Below are 20,864 nucleotides of genomic sequence, written 5' to 3'. Positions count from 1 at the left end.
GAAATGACTCTTCCCTGGAACACCCTGCAATGTGCTACTGCTAGGCTTCAAGTTCAAGCTTTTCCTTACCAGATGGACTACCATTATTTGTCATTATTCTACTCACTAAATGTCCATCTCAAATCTACCCCTCCATTAAAGCTTTTCCTAATATTTAAGCTTAATAGAATTTTTTCCTTTTGAGCCATCCAGCACTTTTTCAAGTTCTTTTTTTTTTAAGTTGAACCACTTTTATTTTATTTTACTAATTAATTTATTTTTTAAATTTTTTTCTTTATTGATTTTAGAGAGAAAGGAAGAGAGATAGAAACATCGATAAGAGAGCACATCAACTGGCTACCTCCTGCATGCCCCACACTGGGGATCAGGCCCACAATCTGCCCTGACCGGGAATTGAACTGGCAACCTCTTGGTGCATGGGTTGATGCTCAACCACTGAACCATACCAGCCGGGCTAATTAATTTTTGTTACAGATGTTTCTCCTTTTTCCCCCACTGACATCCCTCCTCCTGATCTTGCCCCCTACCCGGTTCTTTATAACATTTCTATTGCTCAGTTTTAGTTATTTTTATCATAAGCTCCTTAGTGAAATGACTTAACCTTTATCTCCACAGCACCAAGTACAATGACCCACACTCAGAAGCTCAATAAAAATCTGAATTCAACTCTAGATTAATCTTTCCTTAGAGAGTGCCACAACTGCAGAATCTAAGAAGGTTCTTTACTATTTAGCTCACTGACATATGTTCCCCTTTGCTCCTGGCATTATTCTTATTAATTTCAGTAACCACATAGATGACTCTTCTAAAATTCTGGCCTTTCCTCTCCTTATACTCCTTTCCTTCAATGTTCTCATCTTCTTTCCTACTGTAGACATACACTCCTCACCAGGGACCATAACCTATTAATCCCACCACCTTTCACTGTCCTTCACCCTTTTCATGCCTTCACTACTGTCCTTATCCAACTGAAATTACACAATTCATCATTTATCATTCACACCAGCAGTTCCCTTTGTTATCCTCTCCTGGAAAAACCCCAACCAACCCACACCAGTAACCCTGGACAACAGAATTGGGGGGAGAGAATCTTGTGCTAATTGATCTTTTTTCTAAATTCATGATCCAATAATTAACAGTTTTCAAACAGTGGTGGTACTGCAACCCTAGGGGATTTGAAAGTGTGAGATGGAGTTTTCTGGTTGTCACATGGTTGATAACACTGGCATTTGGTACCCTGGAATGCTAACCATCCCAAAATGTCCAAGGAGCCCCACTGGGGGGGAAATCCATTCACTTTCCCACTTTCTTTATGATTATTTCACATCTTCTCTTGTCTCTTCAAACATCTCTACATCCTTTCCATATCCTCACATTCCACTCATCACCTTTCTATTTCAATCAAAACACCAACCTTGCTGCATCTTTTCCCATATATTCTACATTTTTTCGGTTTATTATTAATGAATTGTTCCAATTCCTGTCTAATCCAAATCTCAACTCAAAGTCAACTCAAGGATATCACTCCAGTAATCACCTCCTCTCCTCTCCTGAATAACTCTCCTTGATCTCTTGCCTCCTCACAGCCTGATTCTCTGCCCCTCTTAGGAGATACATAATTCTTTGCGTTTACACTTTTGATTTTCATTTCCTCCCGTTATTTCTTAAATTTACCCCAACTGGCCTCTCACCACAAAGCTCCACTGAAACAACTCTTGTTAAGGTCCTCCAGGACATCATGGTGTTTAATACTGTGAACACTTTTCAGTCCCCATCTTAGTTAACCTCTCAGCAATGGGTGACACAGTGCACTGCGCCCTATTTGAACACTTTACTTCCCTTGGCTTCTGCCCAGTACACCACTCTCTTAGGTCTCCTCCAGCTTCATAAATTACTCTGCCATCTCCTTTCTTTTTCATCTCCATGACCTCTAAATAAATGCTGGAGTGCCTCAGGACTCAGCCCTCACACTTAATCTCTTCGCTACCTCACTGTGTTCCATCCACACTGGTATCCTTGATGTTTCTCAAACAATTCACTCATACTCCCACCTCAGAGGCTTTACACTTGCTAGTTTATCCCAGATATCCATATAATTCCTTCTCTTACTTCTTCAGGTGTCTGCTCAAATGTCATCTAATCTGGAACCCATCCCTGATCACCCTATATAAAACAGCAACACCTCCTCCAGCACAACTCTGCCCCTGTTTTATTTCTCTCCATAGGATCTAGCATATGGTATCTTTGCTTACTCTTTGTTTTGTACAGCTAGAATAATGCCAGGCACAAAAGAGAAACTAAAATAGATTTTCTCATATAACATCACATTCAATGTTCACAGCAGCCCCAAAAAATAGTGGAAAAGAATTAGTGTAAACATTTTCATAACACTAATATAACAAGAAAGTTAAGTGATTTGTCCATGCTCACACACAGGCAGAGATATCCCTAGAACTGGAGTCGGGTCTCTAGCATCTTATACAATTCACATCAATGTCTCCACAAGCAAATCAAAGAGCAGATGTATATTTAATTTTGCACAGTGATCTTCAAAAAGTCAGCTGGAGTTCTAGTCCTTTAAATCACAATCAGACATGAAGTTGCACCTAAACCTATACATTGCTTCAACAGTATTTTCTTCTCACTAAAAGGCTGTGGTGGAGGTCATTCTATCTTTAGAATTTACAGATCTTGTGGCAATTCTGATTAAAAGGGAAATGGGGTAATGTGCCAAGAAACAGTTAAGTATTCAAGTATTCTCTGTCCTTCTGTGCCCACTGCAGCACACTAACAGTGACGGGTAAACCGGCTCTTGGTAAACAAGCTTCAAATGGTGTCTCTGGTTCTACAGACTTTTTGTTGCCCTTCTACAGAACATACCACGGCAGAGAAACCATATCTGGAAACAGACTGGACATGATTATTTCTCTCTTACATAGGTTTGCAAAACAACCTCAGAACCTACTATCTAGTTATAAACAAGCAGTATTGTTAAAAATCATCAATTTTAAAATAAACAGAAGTCATTTTGTTTTCACCTTGGCAAAATAGGTTCTGATAGCAAATAAAATGCATAAATTCACCAAGTATTACGTCAACACAGAAGATTTTTCATATATAGCAGTGCTAAAAACTAAGAAATATATTAGATCCTTCAGTAATATAATAATTTAATTTCCAGACTCTTGGCAACACTCGTTCTCTTCCTGGCATCCTCTGCCACAGTTGGAAACTGTGTATCTAGGTCAGAAAAGACAAGTAGCTTTTCAGAACAGCTCAATATCTTTGGCACAGTGTTAATATAATTCAACCCCATCACAAATTTCTTTTAAAATATACCCTGATGTAAATCACAAGATTAGTACTACTGATATTTATGAAAAGTCACTGGAAAAACTTACTTAAATGCTAGATTTAGAAAAGTGATAGAGGTAATGGACTTAAGAAAAATATTAGATAGGCAATACAATGTAATTAGTGTAAGAGCAATGTATGAAGGGTCAGAAGATTTGCATTCTAATTCCAGCTGTGCTATGACTGAGCTGGCCAATTTTGAACAAATTTCCACCTCTCTGGGCCTCAATTCCTTCCCTTAAAAAAAATTAAAACAACAATGAGGTATCACCTCACACCTGTCAGAATGGCCGCCATCAACAAATCATCAAACAACAAGTGTTGGCGAGGGTGTGGAGAAAAGGGGACTCTAGTACACTGCTGGTGGGAATGCAGACTGGTGCAGGCATTATGGAAAACAATATGGTGTTACCTAAAAAAATTAAAAATTGAACTTCCATTTAACCCAGTGATCCCGCTTCTAGGAATATACCCTAAGAAGCCTGAAACATCAATCAGGAAGAATATATGTACCCCCTTGTTCATAGCAGCACTATTTACAATAGCTAAGATCTGGAAACAGCCCAAGTGTCCATCAGTAGACAAATGGATAAAAAAGCAGTGGTACATATACACAATGGAGTACTATGCAGCTGTAAGAAAGAAAGATCTCTTATCCTTTGAGACGACATGGAGGGACCTGGAAAGTATTATCCTAAGTGAAATAAACCAAGCAGAAAAAGACAAATACCACATGATCTCACTTATATACGAAATATAATGAACATAACAGTCTGAGGAATACGGTAGACCCAGAAACATGGAAGTAGGGCACAGACTGACATCCCTCAGAAGAGGGGGTGGAGGGGTAGGAAGGGATAAACCACAGAACTTATATGCATGTATACATAACCAATAGACATGGACAACAAAGCCTGGGATGCGGCGGGGTTGGGGTGGGGAGGGGGGTGCCAATGGGGTAAAAAAGGAGAAACATCTGTAACAAAAAAATAAAAAAATTTAAACATAAATAAATAAATAAATAAGCAAGCTGTGGCCAGTTTTGCTCAGCGGTTAGCGCGTCGGCCCATGGACCAGAGAGACCTAGGTTTGGGTCCCACTAAGGGCACGTACCTCAGTTGCAGTTTGTCCCCAGCCCCGGTTGGGGTTGTGTGGGTGGCAACCAGTCGATGTCTCTTCATCGATGTTTCTCTCTCTCTCTTCCTCCCTCTCTCCCTTCCTCCCTCTCTCCCTCGCACTCTATCTGAAGATAAATGCAAAAATGTCCTCAGGTGAGGATAAAAAATAAATAATAAATAAAAGGCCTGGCTGGTGTGGCTCAGTGGATTGAGCCCTGTCCCATTGACTGAGAGGTACTGATTCGATCTACGGTCAGGGCACATGCCTGGGTTGCAGGCTCAATCCCCAGTAGGGGGCATGCAGGAGGCAGCTGATCAATTTTTCTCTCTCACGTGGATGTTTCTCTCCCTCCCTCCCTTCTACTCTATCTAAAAAAATCAATGGAAAAATATCCTTGGGCCCTGGCTCGTTTGTCACAGTGGTTAGAGCATTGGCCGATGGTCCAGAGAGACCTGGGTTCGGTTCCCACTAAGGGCATGTACCTCAGTTGCAGTTTGTCCCCGACCCTGGTTGGGTCACATGGGTGGCAACCACTCGATGTGTCCTTTTCACGTCAATGTTTCTCTCTCTCTCCCTCCCTCCCTCCCACTCTATCTGAACAAAAAATGGAAAAATGTCCTCGGGTGAGGATAAAAAAAAGAAAAAGAAAAATATCCTCAGGTGAGAATTAGCACACATACACAAAAACAGATAATTGGGGAAATTTGAACACTGAATATTGATAACATGGAATTGTTTCTACAGGGTAATACTGGGTTTCTCTGGAAGGGGTTCCTATCTTTTAGAGATATATACAGTCATCCCTCGCTACTTCATGCTTCAACTTTCGCGGCTTCACTCTATCGCGGTTTTTTCTAATGTAAAAGTGAAGCCACGAAAGTCGAAGTGCAAAGTGGCAAGGGACAACTTACAGTAAATAAAGATTCCTACTTCGTGGAAATGCATTTATCACAGTAGATTCTGGAACTGATTAACTACGATAAACGAGGGCCAATTTACAGATAAAATGACACAAAAATCTGGGATTTTCTTTAAAATAATCTAGTTAAGAGGAAGAGGGAGAGTAAAATAATATTGACCATATGTTGATAATTACTGATAGGGGTTCTCTATACTTGTATATATTTGAACATTTCCATAAGAAGGTTTTTTGTTTTTTTTTGGTACGTGCCCCTAGTGGGAACTGAACCCAGGACTCTCTGGTCCGCAGGCCGACGCTCCAACCACTGAGCCAAACCGGCCACAAATTTACCAAGAATCTAACCAACCAACTTTCAATTTATTTGTAGTAAAATGAGATTTTCATATGTCTTATTTTCTTCAGACACACTCTCCTTTAGAGAATCCATTATGTAACTGCACAAAACCAAAGCATGTGAAATTATAAAAGAATAAAAGCATCTTGGGGAACAACTTAGTAATAACTAACAGTCAAAAATGTAAATATCTTACAAGTAACAATACTATTTCTGGTTACATTGTCTGGAGAAACTCCCAACACAAAAACACAGTAAGTTGAATAATACCAATGTTCATTGCAACACTGTTCATTAACAAAATACTATAAACCTAAATATCATCAACAAGAGAACAGAGACATAAACTGTACAGTTAATGAACTACAGTGGTACATGTCATCACATCTAAACTCAAAACAATGTTGAGTGAAAACACTAGTTGCAAGATAATATGCACAGAGTGATGCCATTTATATACACTTAACAATGCACAAAATAATGCTACATATAATTTATGAATACACACACTTTTCATTCAAGGTAATGACAAACAAAAGATTCAGGAGTGGTTATCACTGGGAAAAGGACTAGTACAGGATCAGGAAGAAATACACACATGGTACATATCTGAGCTACAATTTCTTAGAAAAAAATCTGAAGCAAATTTGGCAAAACAACAGCATTTGATAGAGGTGTGTGGTGAGTGTATAGTTATTTATTATATCCTATTTTGTCTATATTTCAAAATATTTTAAAAATTAGGTCCACATATGTAAAATATTCAGAAATAAAAGGAACTTTGGCTTTCTTTTGTTGTTAATCCTCACCCGAGGATATTTTTCCATTAATTTTTAGATAGAGTGAAAGGGGGGGTGGGTGGGAGAGAAACATCAATGTGAGACACATCAATTGATTGCCTCCAGCATGCACACAGACCTGGACTGGGGATCAAACCTGCAACCCAGTTATGTGCACTTGACTGGAATCGAACCCGAGACCCTTTTACCTGCAAGCCAATGTTCTAACCACTGAGCAAAACAGGTCAAGGCAGGAACCTTGGCCTCTTAAACAGCAAAATACTTTAGCTCTGGTCTTAAACCTTCAGGGATTAACAAATTTTTCAATGTATAATAAATACTGATATTGGATAGAAGATACAAGACAGTTCCCTCATCAAAGAAGTCTGTAAAGTTGTTGCTTTTTGTTTTTTGTTTTAAGTGGAATGAAACTTATTCTACCCAGAATTATCCAGGGACTATAACCTAAGACATTCAAATAAGTGTTACAGTGCAGGATAAAGTCACTGTCACTGTTATGAAGGTCCCAAAGCACTGCAGAAGGTAATACTGCCCAGAAACATTCTGATTTTAAGTAAAAACTCAAGTGATACTTATATTAGGGAAGATCTATGGAAAGCTTTATTTCTCAAATCTCTAATCTGGCAGAACTCAACCTCCAAATTGTCTCCCCTGCAGATTTTGTCAAGATCTGATTATAGGCTTTGTTATGGGAAGGAAGGTCTAGAGTAGGTTTTACTCTAGGGCAGAAGTCAGAAAACTTTCTTAAAGGGTCAAACAGTAAATACTGTAGGCTTACAGGTCCTAAGTCTCCATGGCAACTACTGAACTTTGCCACTGTAGGATGAAAGCAATCAGACAATATGCAAATGAATGGGCATGGATATGTTTCAGTTAAACTTTAAAGACATAGTTTGCCAATCTCTGCTTTACCTTGCAGGTCTTTCTAGTGTTTTGCTCACATGCCAGGGGTCTTTCAATTCTGGCTGAACCAGATCTTTAAAATCCCCCACCTATACAACCTCTAGTATCTGTGTCCATATTCAACCCTGGGGCAGCCACTATGGTAAACCTTCCAGTCTTTCTCAGTCATTGACAGCCCAACCCTCTGCCACAAATTCACAAGGGACTCACACAAACATTTGGAAACCCCTCCTACACAACTTCCTCTCCTCCAGTGTTCTGTCCAGAAGATTCTAGCCATTTTAACTGTCCTAAATTCTGAGCCCAGCAGTTAGGCCACCATGCTCTGCTTGGATTCCAGATCAGGAAATTGTTCTCAGGCAAAAAGCAGGGACACTCATGGGGTTCATTTCATGAATTTCAAGATCACAGGCCTCTTCCCCAAAGCCTGAAAGAAACACCTCATATCAAGGTTTTATATGGCAGGAAGGCTAATCCAAACTAGCTGTTCCATTACAGTCAGGAGCGAAAGTCTTAGTCAAGAAACATTCTAGTTTCTACTATATATCAAGATCTCTTCTGGGGCAGAGCTCAATCTGAATCTATGTTGTAATCCCAAAGGGCATTATGGTGAGAATGACTAGCCATTCATTCATCCATCCAACTAATACTTAACAAAGCATCTTAATGTACCAGGAAAGTCCTGATTTTTTTTTCTTCAAACCTCAGTATTAGCACAGCATAAAGTAAGACTATAATTTGCCCTACAAATCACACAGATTTCAGGTAAAGATTAAAGTTGAGAAAATGCATATAAAAACACTTGATAAAGCATGACGCAAACCCAAGTTATTTTTGTGATGGCAACAATTACATCCTTACCAATAAAGCACAAGTTCTCCATGTACACGTTCCCTACAAGCAGAAACAAGATGTAAAAGAAAGGCTGTGAAAGAGCACAGTGGGTGTTAGTGCATGCGCTCTGGAGAGCAGGGAGATTCCAGAATTCAAATCTGCTAGAGAACAGAGTGCAAATACAGAAGTAGCCAGAGACGTGGGTAACTGTCATACTAATGATGATAAGTTGAATAAACAGCAGAATAGCATTTAAGTGAAGTACTTTTTGGAAATTTCAAATCAAGGTATAGTTATTATATAAAACTTTTTAATATAGAGTCCAGAGAAAGGGTAAAGCATTAAAAAAAAAACATAGGCTGACGAGAGTTTAGGGGAAAATCGTGCTAGAAGACCAGTGAAGCCTATCTCAGGTACCTGAGTTGAAAGCACAGATGTGAATCCAGCTTCTAACAAAGGTTTATTTTCTACTCGTATTTGGAGGGAAATGAGAAGTTATATACATTGGTATATTCTAACATACTTCTCATCTGCTTTCATTTTCTTTAACTATCTTCTTCCTTCTCTGTTGTCCTACCACTGCACTCTCAGGCCTTTAAAAAAAATAAATGTCAGCTCTAATGTTAACAGATATTGGCATATAAAATGAGAAAAAGAAAGGCAAATAAGTAATTCCTGAAAGACACAAGTGTTGACTAAAAAATGAAATATATTTGAGTATATTAAAATCAAGAACTTTTAGTTTTCAAAAAACACTCTAAAGAAAGTGAAAAAACAACTTATAGCCTGACCAGTATGGCTCAGAGGATTGAGCATCAACCCCTGGACTATGAGGTCCATGTTCAATTCCCAGTCAGGGCACATGCCAGAGTTTCAGTCTCGATCACCAGTAGGGGGCATGCAGGAGGCAGCTGAGCCATGGTTTTCTCTCACATAGATGTTTCTCTATCTCTCCCTTCCTTTCTCTCTTAGAAATCAATAAATATATATATATTTTTTTTTAAAGTTATAAACTGAAGAATTCTGGAATACATGCATTCAACAGAAGTATCAAAAATATATAAAGACTGACTTAAGCCCTGGCCAGTTTGGCTCAGCGGATGGAGCGTTGGCCTGCGGTACAGAGAGACCCAGGTTCGGTTCCCGCTAGGGGCACGTACCTCGGTTGCAGTTTGTCCCCGGCCCTGGTTGGTCGTGCAGGTGGCAGCCACTCGATATGTCCCTTTCACATCGATGTCTCTCTCTCTCTCTCTCTCTCTCTCTCTCTCTCTCTCTCTCTCTCTCTCTCTCTCTTCCTCTCTCTCCCTCCCACTCTATCTGAACCAAAAATGAAAAAATGTCCTCGGGTGAGGATAAAAAAAAAAAAAAAAAAAGACTGACTTAAAATCCAAAAGAAAAGGACAAACAACCTAGGAAAAGGGAAAAAAAAGGACATGCACAAGCATTTCAGAGGGAAAAAAATACCAATAAAAATGTGAAGAGCCAAGGCCAGTGTGGCTCAGTGGTTGGAGCATCATCTGGTATACTGAAGGGTCTTGGGTTTGATTCCCAGTGAGGGCACATCAGGTTCAATCCCTGATTGGGGCTCATGCAGGAGGCAACCAATCAATGTTTCTCACATTGCTGTTCCCCTCCCACCCCCACCCCCCCACCCCCGCTTTCTTCCCTCCCTCTCTCCCTCCTCCTCTCCCTGGAACAATGAAAAACATATCCTGGGGTAAGGATTTTTTAAAAAGTGAGGAAACATTAATATCAAAAGTGATCAGAGAAATGCAATAAAAATGAAATACCATTCTATATCCGTTCAAGAAGAAAAAATTTAAAGTTTGATAATACCAAGTGTTAGAAAGACATGGAGCCACAAATTCTTTTGCAGATTAAAGATAGGAAAAAATGTTTGACATAATTTCTACAAAGTGAATAATCCCACACTCTATTACCCAGGGATTTTATTGCTACATATACATGAAAAGAAATATACATGTACAAGGTATGTATTATTAGAATGTTCATAGCAGAACTGTTCACATTAGCAAAACCCTGAAAAACATGCAAAATGCCCATTCTCAGGAGAATGAATGAATGAATGCCATAGATTATTAATCAGCAAAGTGAATCTCAGCAATACAATGTTAAGTAAAAATAATAATTATCAAATGATCACATACAGAATATCTTTTTGATAAAAATTAAAACTAAAATTAAAAGATATACTTTCTAAGAATCCATAAAGATATGATAAAGCTATACAAAAACAGAAAGCAAGGGAATAATGAACACAGAATTCAGGCTGTGAATTCTGTAGAGGGAAGGCATGGGATAGGATAGTTGGGGGAACCTGTACAATTAGATGTAGGTGATTAAGAACCTACCTGTTGTTCCAATGGTGGGTTCAAAGAGGCTTATTACATTTTTAAAAATAAGAATAAAACAGGCTATACAAGGGTCAATGAGAACATGTAATAACCAAAAATTATGGCAAATCCATTATCCAGTTCTGTGTACATTATATCCAATTTTTAAAAAAGCTTCTCAGCCTGTGTTATTTTTTACTAAATTGACTTTTAGTCTTCTTGGGGTATAATTTTTTGTTAAATTTACTCAACTATAAGCAGTTATTATACTATTTCCCTAATGTGGATAACTTAAAAACTATGAAATGCTACATAGTATATTGAGAAACAAGTCACATACTATGATTTGACTCATTGTGTATTTGATACAACAGTATTCCTGAAACTACATTTTTTTTTTTTTTGTCTTTTTTTTTTTTTTTTATCCTCACCCGAGGATATTTTTCCATTTTTTGTACAGATAGAGTGGGAGGGAGAGAGAGGAAGGGAGAGAGAGAGAGAAACATCGATGTGAAGGGACACATCGAGTGGCTGCCACCCGCACGACCAACCAGGGCCGGGGACAAACTGCAACCGAAGCACGTGCCCTTAGCAGGAACCGAACCCGGGTCTCTCAGGACCGCAGGCCGACGCTCTAACCGCTGAGCCAAACTGGCCAGGGCTGAAACTACATTTTAATAACTACTCTTAGCTTGCTACATATTGGGAACAGAACAAAAACTTCCATGATCCATAGAAAATATCCTTCCTTTTTACAAGATGACTTATTTCACACTTAACCCTTAAAATATAGACACAACTCAAAAGTCTTCTAACTCATAAGTGACACTTTCAAGTCAACCTCAGTATTTTTTCCCAACCTTCTGTTCAGAAAAAGAACAAGTAAACTGCAACAATTTTTCCTTAATGCAGATTTTCTTAATTATTAGAATAGTTAAAATTAGGGTTTTCATAACAACTAACTCAACCACTTAATAAATAAATGCATATGGTATATATGTAACACTTCAGGAAAAAATAAGACTATAAAAAACAACTTGTACTCAATTTCTGCATTTTATAATTTCCAATTAATATGGTATTTAGAAAACTATATATTCACCTACCTCTCACAGGTTCATGAAGTAAACAATAAAGTATAAATAACTGACAAACACTCATAGAGAATAATCTTCAGGGGTCGGGAAGAAATAAACCACAGAACTTATATGCATGTATGCGTAACCATGGACATAGACAACAATGCTGGGGACAGGGCGGGGGGAGGGGGATCAGGAGGAGGGTGACAATGGGGGAAAAAGGAGAAACATCTATAACAAAAATAAAATAATAAAAAATTTTTTAAAAAAGAGAATAATCTTCATTTTAGGGTCCCCTTGCCTGAATTTCCAGTGGAAAACAAATTTCAAACTTCAAAAATGATGTATTTATTAGTTGGAAAGCTTTAAACTGTTCACCCATCTGGGTAATACAAAGCCCTTTCCCCAAAGAGAGGGAGAGAAACAAGGGGAAAGACCAAGTAACACAATAATATTGTGAAAAACTGATTCAGTTATTTTGTGGAGTGTTATTATTTACCTGTCAAACACTCCTAGATCTCCTACATTTTCCCAAGGAAGAAAGAGCCCTCACATCACAATCCAGAATATTAGCTTCAAATAAGCAGGATAAGAACATTAAGGCTGCCCTGGCCAATTTGGCTCAGTAGTTAGAGCGTCGGCCCATGGACCACAGAGACCCGGGTTCAGTTCCTGCTAAGGGCACGTACCTCGGTTGCAGTTTGTCCCCAGCTCCAGTAGGGGTTGTGTGGGTGGCAACCACTCGATGTGTCTCTTTCACATCAATGTTTCTCTCTTTTCCTCCCTCTCTCCCTCCTGCTCTATCTAAAGATAAATGCAAAAATGTCTTCAGGTGAAGATAAAAAAAAATAAAGGGTAACTTAAAAAAAAATAAAGAACATTAAGGCAATATGAAATAGGAGTATTTCCTACCTGCATCATCACTATGCAGATAAGATACCAATTAGTGAATAAACTTGAGTCTTAACACACACATCCCTATATTATATACAGCAGTTCTTATAAAGTATTACATAAAATAAATTCAGTACACAGACAATCCTGTGTGGTTCAAAGTCACAGATGAAAAAACAGACTCAAAATAAGCAACTCTTACAAGACCACACGACCAGTAAATGGCAGTGATTAAATGCAAACTCAGGTCTGCTGATGGACTTTTATTCACAGAAAACAACAGAAGTCAGAAGACAGGGGCTATAATTACGTTGAAATGGCCACTAAAGCCATAAAGTCCTCTCCTTGGCCAGGAAGTACTATCGACTTCCAGAAAAATAATGTCTCTTACCCTATGTGCTTCACAAGGCTACTATGAGGATCAGCTAACAGTCATGGAAATATTTTGAAAAGTACACTGTTACATAAACCGGGTAGATTACCCTTCCAACCTTTAACCAATGATAGTGAGTCCTGAACTCAAGGGACAGCAATACAATACTAGGAGCTTGTGACTGGTGTTTTTTCAGCCTGCAACAAATTCTGCAATTCAAGAAGAATCCTATCTAAATCTCAATTATTCTGTGTGTGATTCATAAATGAAAAAATACAACCACTAGATTCATTTATCAAAAACTTGATAGTTTACAAGACAGGAGAATAAACTAAATTCTCTCTGCCTGAAAAGGCCTTTCCACCAATACCTAGGAGTAATAATTACGATGCCACAGTAATAATAGCAAGCGCTTGCTGTATGCCAAGCACTCCCAGCTAAGCATTTTACATGCCTTACCTTCATTTAATCCTCAAAAATCCTCTGTAGGATATATGAGCATATCAATTTTACAGAGGAAACAATAGCCTAGAGGAGTGAAGCAGTATTATCTGAGATCATCAAGCAGCTAGTCAACAGATTTCAAACCAGACTACCTGTCTACAGACCTGGAGCTCTTCATGACTCACTGCTATAAACATCTGCTAAAAAAGCCCACCCATCTCGCCCTCCCTTCAGCACCACATATACTAAAACTGGACGGATAAAGAGAAAATTAGCATGGTTCCTGCACAAGGATGACATGCAAATTCATGAAGCATTCCATAAAAATAAAAAACAAAAGAGCCCACCCATCTCAATACTTCTCAGGAAGCCCTCCTTCATTCCCACCCAAGTGTAAAACTATTTCTCCCTCCAAAGCACCATTTCATTTCCTCTCTTGTGATAACACTACCTACCTATGTCACATATTATGAACAAATTCTATTACCATTACCAACCTTGACATACATACACACATATGTAAATGTACACACACACACACACACACACACGTAAACAAAAGCAAGCATGTGGCATACCTGAGTCTGGTTCCTCATCCCTGAGGAACCATCTACTTCAATAAGACTTGTTTTGAAACTAAACAAGAATTTCTGTAAGAAACTTAAACATAAGTGTTTTGCCCAAAACCATAGGGTAATTAACAAAGCCAAGACATGAATTCATGTTTATGTTTAATAACCTATGTTACTAAGCCAGCCACCTGATTCCAAAGCCCAATGTTCTTTAATAATATCTACACAGCTCACCCAATCATTTGGCCTCTCAGGTGTTAATTCCTTTTTTTAATCCTCACCTGAGGATATTTTTACATGTATCTTCAGACGGGGGGGGGGGGGTGGAGAAAGAGAGAGACAAATCCATGTGAGAGAGACATATCGATCAGTTGCCACCCGCACAACCCCAACCGGGACTGGGGACTAACAACAACCAAGGTACGTGCCCTTGGCCGGAATCAAACCCGGGAGTCTTTGGTCTGCAGGCCGATGCTCCAACCACTGAGCCAAACCAGCCAGGGCTCAAGTTTTAATTCTTAAGGCTGGAGGTGGGGTAGGGACCAGAACCATGCAAATCTCATTTGCTACTCAGTTAATAAATATTTATTGTAGTAAAATTATAAAAACTCAATCAATGCATTGTTAGTAATATTCAAAAACTGAGAGAGAATGCTCTCAGCTTCCAAGTGAGATTCCAGACTTTTATCTTTCCAGGGCACAAAGTTAGGTCTACTTCCCATTTCCAATAACTATAAGAAAGAAAGGATTTCTGAAATCTGATTTCCTACTTTTTGCTGGAAATCAGACTCAAACCTGCTTACTTAGTCACCTCTATTCTCAGAAATAAGATGCTTAACCCTTGAAATGAAAATTTCTAAATACCCTCGACTTCTTACTCTACCCTGACCATGCATTGAGCTTAGACAGTGCCTTCCGACCTCTACACTTCACAGCCCTTTGCCCAGCTTGAATTGACATAGCCCTCCCATATGCTCCCATGCACTAGTTTTGCCTTATGTTTTACCATTTACCAGTTTGTAACCACATGTTCTTGGAGGCAGATACTATGTGTTAGTCTGTGCTGTATCTCTATTACATATCAGTGTCTGGATAGTAAGCACTCAAATATTGGTCAAATAAATAAACAAACGTATAAATGACTGATGACCCAATTAGGACTCTGCGTTGCTACTTCTGGTGGGACATATGAGCACCTCATCATTCTCCATAGCTGCAGCACAGTCAGACTCATTAACAGTCTTGCTATGGAGCTGTCTCTCTACCAGGCTCTATAGACAAGTAGGTACCACATATGACTACAGCTACTGTGCACCCTTCAGTTACTGAAAAACAAATTCAAGTTCATGAGGATATGCTTCAATAGAGATGCTGCTGCTGATTCATTCTAAAGGTGTTTTACTCCCAGATAATTCATTTAAGGAAACTGTTTATATAACCAGCAAACACTGCTGCCACATTATACACAATTACATGACCAACCTTGTAAAATGATCACTTTTGTAGTTAAGCCTGTATTTTTGATCCCCCATGTTCCACAGAGTGTACCAGACACTTTAATCCTCTAATTTAGTATTACATCAGCCCTACAAAGTAAACAGAGTATGACCAGTCTCCAATTTAAGGTTGAAAAATTGAGACTCAGATGGTTAAGTAACTTGCCCAAAGGCAAATCTATAATTTGAACCCTAGTCTGTTAGGTGCCAAAACCTGTGGCTCACTACCCTAAAGGGACTCCAAGTAAAATACACCTGCCTTATGGGCTTGATAAGGTGGTATCAATCAACTAAACATTGTGTTAAGGGATCAGGAAAATACAATCATCCAATAACTTAAAATGTAAGGTTTGGCTTTCCATTTAGTATTATATACAAACTCAACACACACCAAAAAATAAAAGGAGCTTCAAAAATCAAAACTGTCAATGAAAAAGAGTTATATGATCCTAAACAATACTGTCATAAAAAAATTTAAGTTAGAAGTTGGCCTTTTTCAAAACAATTATTCAAAATGATGGAGCAAAAGGATAAAATGACCATCTGTTAACAGGGTAGTTAAAGGTTAAGAAAGCAGACCACAAACAAAAAAAAAGAGAAAAAGTATCTTATTCCAACAATAACAGACAATATGCAAAGTTACTCCCTACCAATTATAAGAAACACAATATGGAAAAGAAGAAAAATGTGACAGCATTTATAGGAACTCTCTCTCTCTCTCCCTCTCTTTTTGGTTAATTCTCACCCAAGGATATTTTTTCCCTTGATTTTTAGAGAGAGAGTGGAAGGGAAAAAGGGTGAGGGAGAAGATGGGAAAAAAAACATAAATCGAAAGAGAGACATCGACTGGCTGCCTCCTGCACACACCCCAACTGGGGATGGAACCTGCAACCCAAGTAAGTGCCCCTAACCAGAAATTGAACCCATGACCCTTTGCCAATGCTCTAACCACTGAACCACACCCGCCAGGAAGAGAAATTCTCTTTTTTAAGAAAAAATTGCCAATTAAAACAAAAAGGTTCAAATAATTAGTAATTAGACCACAGAATATCTGAACTACAACCTAAAAGACAGTGTGTTTAGTGACTCTAGATTTACATGTACACTGACAGGCAATTGTGCTAGTGAAGTCATTCCAATTACAGTAAAACCTAGATATAGCTAATTTGGGAGAAGGGGTATCTGTTAAAGCTGAAAGTGTGTTATATAATAAAGTAGGTTTTCCGCCTGGCTGGTGTGGCTCAGTGGATTGAGCATCATCCCATGGACTGGGAGGTCCTGTCAGTTCCCAATCAGGGAACATGCCTGGGCTGTGGACTCAATCTCCAGTGAAGGGGTGAAGGAGGCGGCCGATCAATATTTCTCTCTCACAGCGATGTTTCTGTCTCTCTCTTCTTTCCTCTCTCTCAAAAAAAATCAATAAAATAAATAAAGTCAGTTTTCTGAATGGGTATGTTACAAAATTAACAAATTAGTTAATCTGTTTTTACTTATATAGACATATTTGTGTTATTAAAATTATGTATGAAGAGTTCAATTTCACAGAAAAGTTTTCTATGCATTTCTACATATTTTATATATTAGTCATTTTAAATTTATACTGAATAGGTCTAGTAAATGGGTGCATTCACCAGTCACCAAGAGTGAACAAAGGCACATGGCTGGGGCGTGGCTTAGCGCATGTCAGAACACTGGCAGCACCAGTTCAAACTGCTGCAGAAAGTCACACCACGCAACAGAACTAATTACCGTTATGGATGGGTTGTGATTACATGCTAATCATTCACAGAACACTGTTTACTAGTGGTGACTCTTGGATTTAAATATGTAGGCTAGCTCTGGCCGGTTTGACTCAGCGGTTAGAGCGTTGGCCTGCGGTCCGTAAAGACCCGGGTTCGGTTCCCGCTAAGGGTGTGTACCTCGGTTGCAGTTTGTCACTGGCCCTGGTTGGTCGTGCGGGTGGCAGCCACTCGATGTGTCCCTTTCACGTCGATGTTTCTGTTTCTCTCTCTCTCTCTCTCTCTCTCTCTCTCCCTCCCTCCTTCCCTCCCTCCCCTCTCTATCTGAACAACAACAACAAAAAATAACAGCGAAGCCCTGGCCGGTTTTGCTCAGTGGTTAGAGCGTCAGTCTGCAGACCAAGGAGTCTCGGGTTTGGTTCCCATCAAGGGCACGTACCTCGGTTGCTGTTCAGTCCCTGGCCCTGGTCAGAGTCGTGTGGAAGGCAACCAGTTGATGTGTCTCTTTCATATCTATGTTTCTCTCTCTCTTCCTTCCTTCCACTCTATCTGAACATAAATGGAAAAAGATCCTTGGGTGATGATTAAAAATAATAATAATAATAAGCCCTGGCCAGTTTTGCTCAGTGGTTAGAGCATCGGTCCACGGACCAGAGTCCTGGGTTCGGTTCCCGCTGAGGGCATGTACTTCGGTTGCAGTTTGTCCCAAACCCTGGTTGGGGTCGTGAGGGTGGCAAGCACTCGATGTGTCCTTCTCACATTGATGTTTCTCTCTCTCTTCCTCCCTCTCTCCCTCCCACTCTATCTGAAGATAAATGCAAAAATGTCCTCAGGTGAGGAAAATTAATTAATTAATTAATTAAAAAGTAAAAAGAAAAATAACAGTGAACCTGGGTTGCAGATTCTATCCCTGTTGGGGTCGTGCAGGAGGCAACCAATCAACAAGTCTCTCTTGCATCGATGTTTCTCTCTCTCCCCCCGCCACTTTCCACTCTCTCTCAAAAAGAAAAATATCCTCAGATGAAGATTAACAACAAGAAGACAGTGAATAACAAAAACATAACCTATTAATTTAATTATAAGCAAATCTTGGTTAAAAGCATTTTAAAATTAACAGGGTATTAATTTTCACATGACATATGGAGTAGAAATTTTGTCCATTAAATCTAAAATTTATTATATCGAGGTCCACAAAATCAAGGGTTTACTGTAATGCGTATCTACATAATTTTTAATAAAGTCACTATATAAAATTAAACCACACAAAGTTACAATTAGCTACTAGTTAGGTTATTGTCACTAAGGCATCTGATTTAATGCTATTCTAACTTTAAAAGAAATATATGGTGTCCATTCCTAAATTGTTTTCCATTCACCTTTATGACAATATTTAGAGACACTGGCATATTAATATTGCAAATCCACACTGCTTCTCTGACATGTTTGCTTTTCAGCTTCTTAAAGATTAATGAGACTTCACTTAAATGCATTTCTAGCCTGTCAGTCCTGATGTTTCAATGGCTTCATACAATTTCCCTTAGAATAAAATTTTAACAGAAGGCAGTTTTGTTTTTGTTTTTTTCCCTTTATACCTATGGAGGAAGCTTAATTAGCATCCTCAGGTTATATACAATTTCCTAAAGAGACCAAATTTAACAGCCCAGAAATGTTTCTAAATTCAGCAACCAGCACAATTCCTATACCTTTCCTATGGCATCTGTATAAGCTTCCTTCTAGGATGCACTGTTTCATCACAGATTTAACTAACATACCTCTTTCCTCTTTTAGGCCTACAGATTTTTAACAAGGAATGTTTTCTTCACTATTATTTTTATTGGTAAATGAATTAACTGAGGAGTGGGTTAGAAATAATATGTAGCCACAAAAATGATGCAATAGAGAAATAACCTATGTTAATTATATAGTTTATCTATACATTAATAAAACTTCAAAGATTTTACATTCCCTACACCTAGGTAAGGAGGTGTGAAAATATAATTTAGTCAATAATATTTATCCCATACACATTCTATTGGTGCCTAGAATTATGATTAACTATGTGCTAGGTAGGCATTGGTTGCGAACATGTATAATCTCATTTAATAACAACAACAACAAAATGATGCCTAACATTTAAATTATGCTGTGTTCCAGGTACTGATCTAAATACACTGCACATATTAATTTATTTAATCCATACAGCAATATTATAAGGTAGGTACTATTATTTCAAATTCATAAATGAAGCTTTGAAATGTTAGTTTACTCACAGTGTAAGTGAGGAAGTGATAGAGCTATAATTGAAATTTAGGTTGGAATATTAATTAAGTCAAGCTCTTACCCTCTAAGTGATACTTTCCACTTTCCTTGTATCACCCCACCTCGAACAACTCTTCAAGGACTCCCTTAGACCTAAAAGACAGATACTAGGAATGTATAGTTCTTACTGAGGCACCACCTCACATACAATCTTCTCTCCAGTATTTATAAACTTCACCTTGAGTTAAATTAACCTTGATTCCATTTCCCAACTCTGTCCTTCAGCCTTCCCATGCCACTTTTCATGTGATTTACCCCTGCCTAAAACAGCCTCTACAAAATCTGCCTGGGTTCAAAGTTCCACCTCCTTCATAGAACATTATCTGACACTTACAGCCAATTGTGAAACTCAGTTTGCATAAACTCTTGCAGTAATTATTGCAAGCTATCGTCATTTTAACTATTAATCACATACTGCCTCACACTGCAATTTCAATGTTTTGGCATGCTCTCCTCCAAACGATAAATTGAAGGTCAGAATTATGTCTCAAAATCTGGTATCTACCTCGGTCCATAACAGTGTTATACATATAACAGGAGCTTGATAAATACTGTTGAACAGATAAATGTGTACTTTTATTTAGCGAGAGGCAGTGAGGCCAAGTGTTTCAACAAAGTACAGGAACTAGTGTCTGACAAACCAAAATTTTAATCTACCATTTGCTAGCTGTTTGGCGAGTTGTCCTAAGTTTCTATTCTCATCTGTACAAACAAAAATAAAATCTGTATCTCACTGGGTTGTTTTAAAATTTAAATGAGAGAAAAAAGATTACTTTCAAAGGAGAGACAGATGGACAGTTCTCAATATTTTTGGAAGCTAGAAACCAGGCGATGGTATCTTCAGCATACTTAAAGAAAATTGCCTGGCCAGTGTGGCTCAGTGGTTGAGCATCGACCCATGCACCAAGAGGTTACTGGTTCGACCTGGTCAGGGCATGTGCCCAGGTTGTGGGCTTGATCCCCAGTAAGGGGCATTAATGGTTCTCTCTCATATTGATGTTTCTATCTCTTTCTCCCTCTCCCGCTCTCTCTAAAAATCAATTAAAAAATTTTTTTAAGTGTCAGTACAGAATTCTAAACACAGACTATACCCTTCAGGAATGAATGCAAATAAAGGCACTTTCAGAGAAACAAAAACTGAGTTTGCCACCAGCAAACTGTACTATAAGAAGTTTTAAAGGATATTCTTCAATCAGAAAGAAAATTATCACAGATAAAAGATCAGAGATACAGCTCTGGTCAGTTTGGCTCAGCAGTTGGAGCGTCAGCCCAAGGACCAGAGTCGTGAGTTCAATTCCTGTCCAGGGCACATACCTCGGTTGCAGTTC

At 38.6% G+C, this 20,864-nt stretch overlaps 1 protein-coding gene and 1 non-coding gene across 6 annotated transcripts in view; one reads left to right on the top strand and one right to left on the bottom strand.

The window, feature by feature from the left end:
* The window catches only part of LOC118629517 (spermatid perinuclear RNA binding protein), a 197,766-nt gene that overhangs the window by 125,066 nt on the left and 51,836 nt on the right, over positions 1 to 20,864 (bottom strand). For 3 of the 5 annotated variants that reach the window (XM_036260844.1, XM_036260845.1, XM_036260839.1), the window contains exon 2: positions 19,559 to 19,629. The exons of the other annotated variants lie outside the window; for them this stretch is intronic. The gene's annotated coding sequence lies outside the window, so the exon portion shown is untranslated. The remainder of the gene's footprint in view (positions 1 to 19,558; positions 19,630 to 20,864) is intronic. 5 annotated transcript variants of the gene reach the window in all.
* Positions 13,632 to 13,738, top strand: LOC118630317. The gene has a single exon (XR_004959564.1). It is a non-coding gene; the product is annotated as a U6 spliceosomal RNA (small nuclear RNA).

Source organism: Molossus molossus, unplaced genomic scaffold (genome assembly GCF_014108415.1).
Source record: "Molossus molossus isolate mMolMol1 unplaced genomic scaffold, mMolMol1.p scaffold_m16_p_14, whole genome shotgun sequence".
Classification (NCBI taxonomy): Eukaryota; Metazoa; Chordata; class Mammalia; order Chiroptera; family Molossidae; genus Molossus; species Molossus molossus.
Note: the sequence above shows the minus strand (reverse complement) of the source record. Positions and strands in the feature narration are given on the sequence as shown.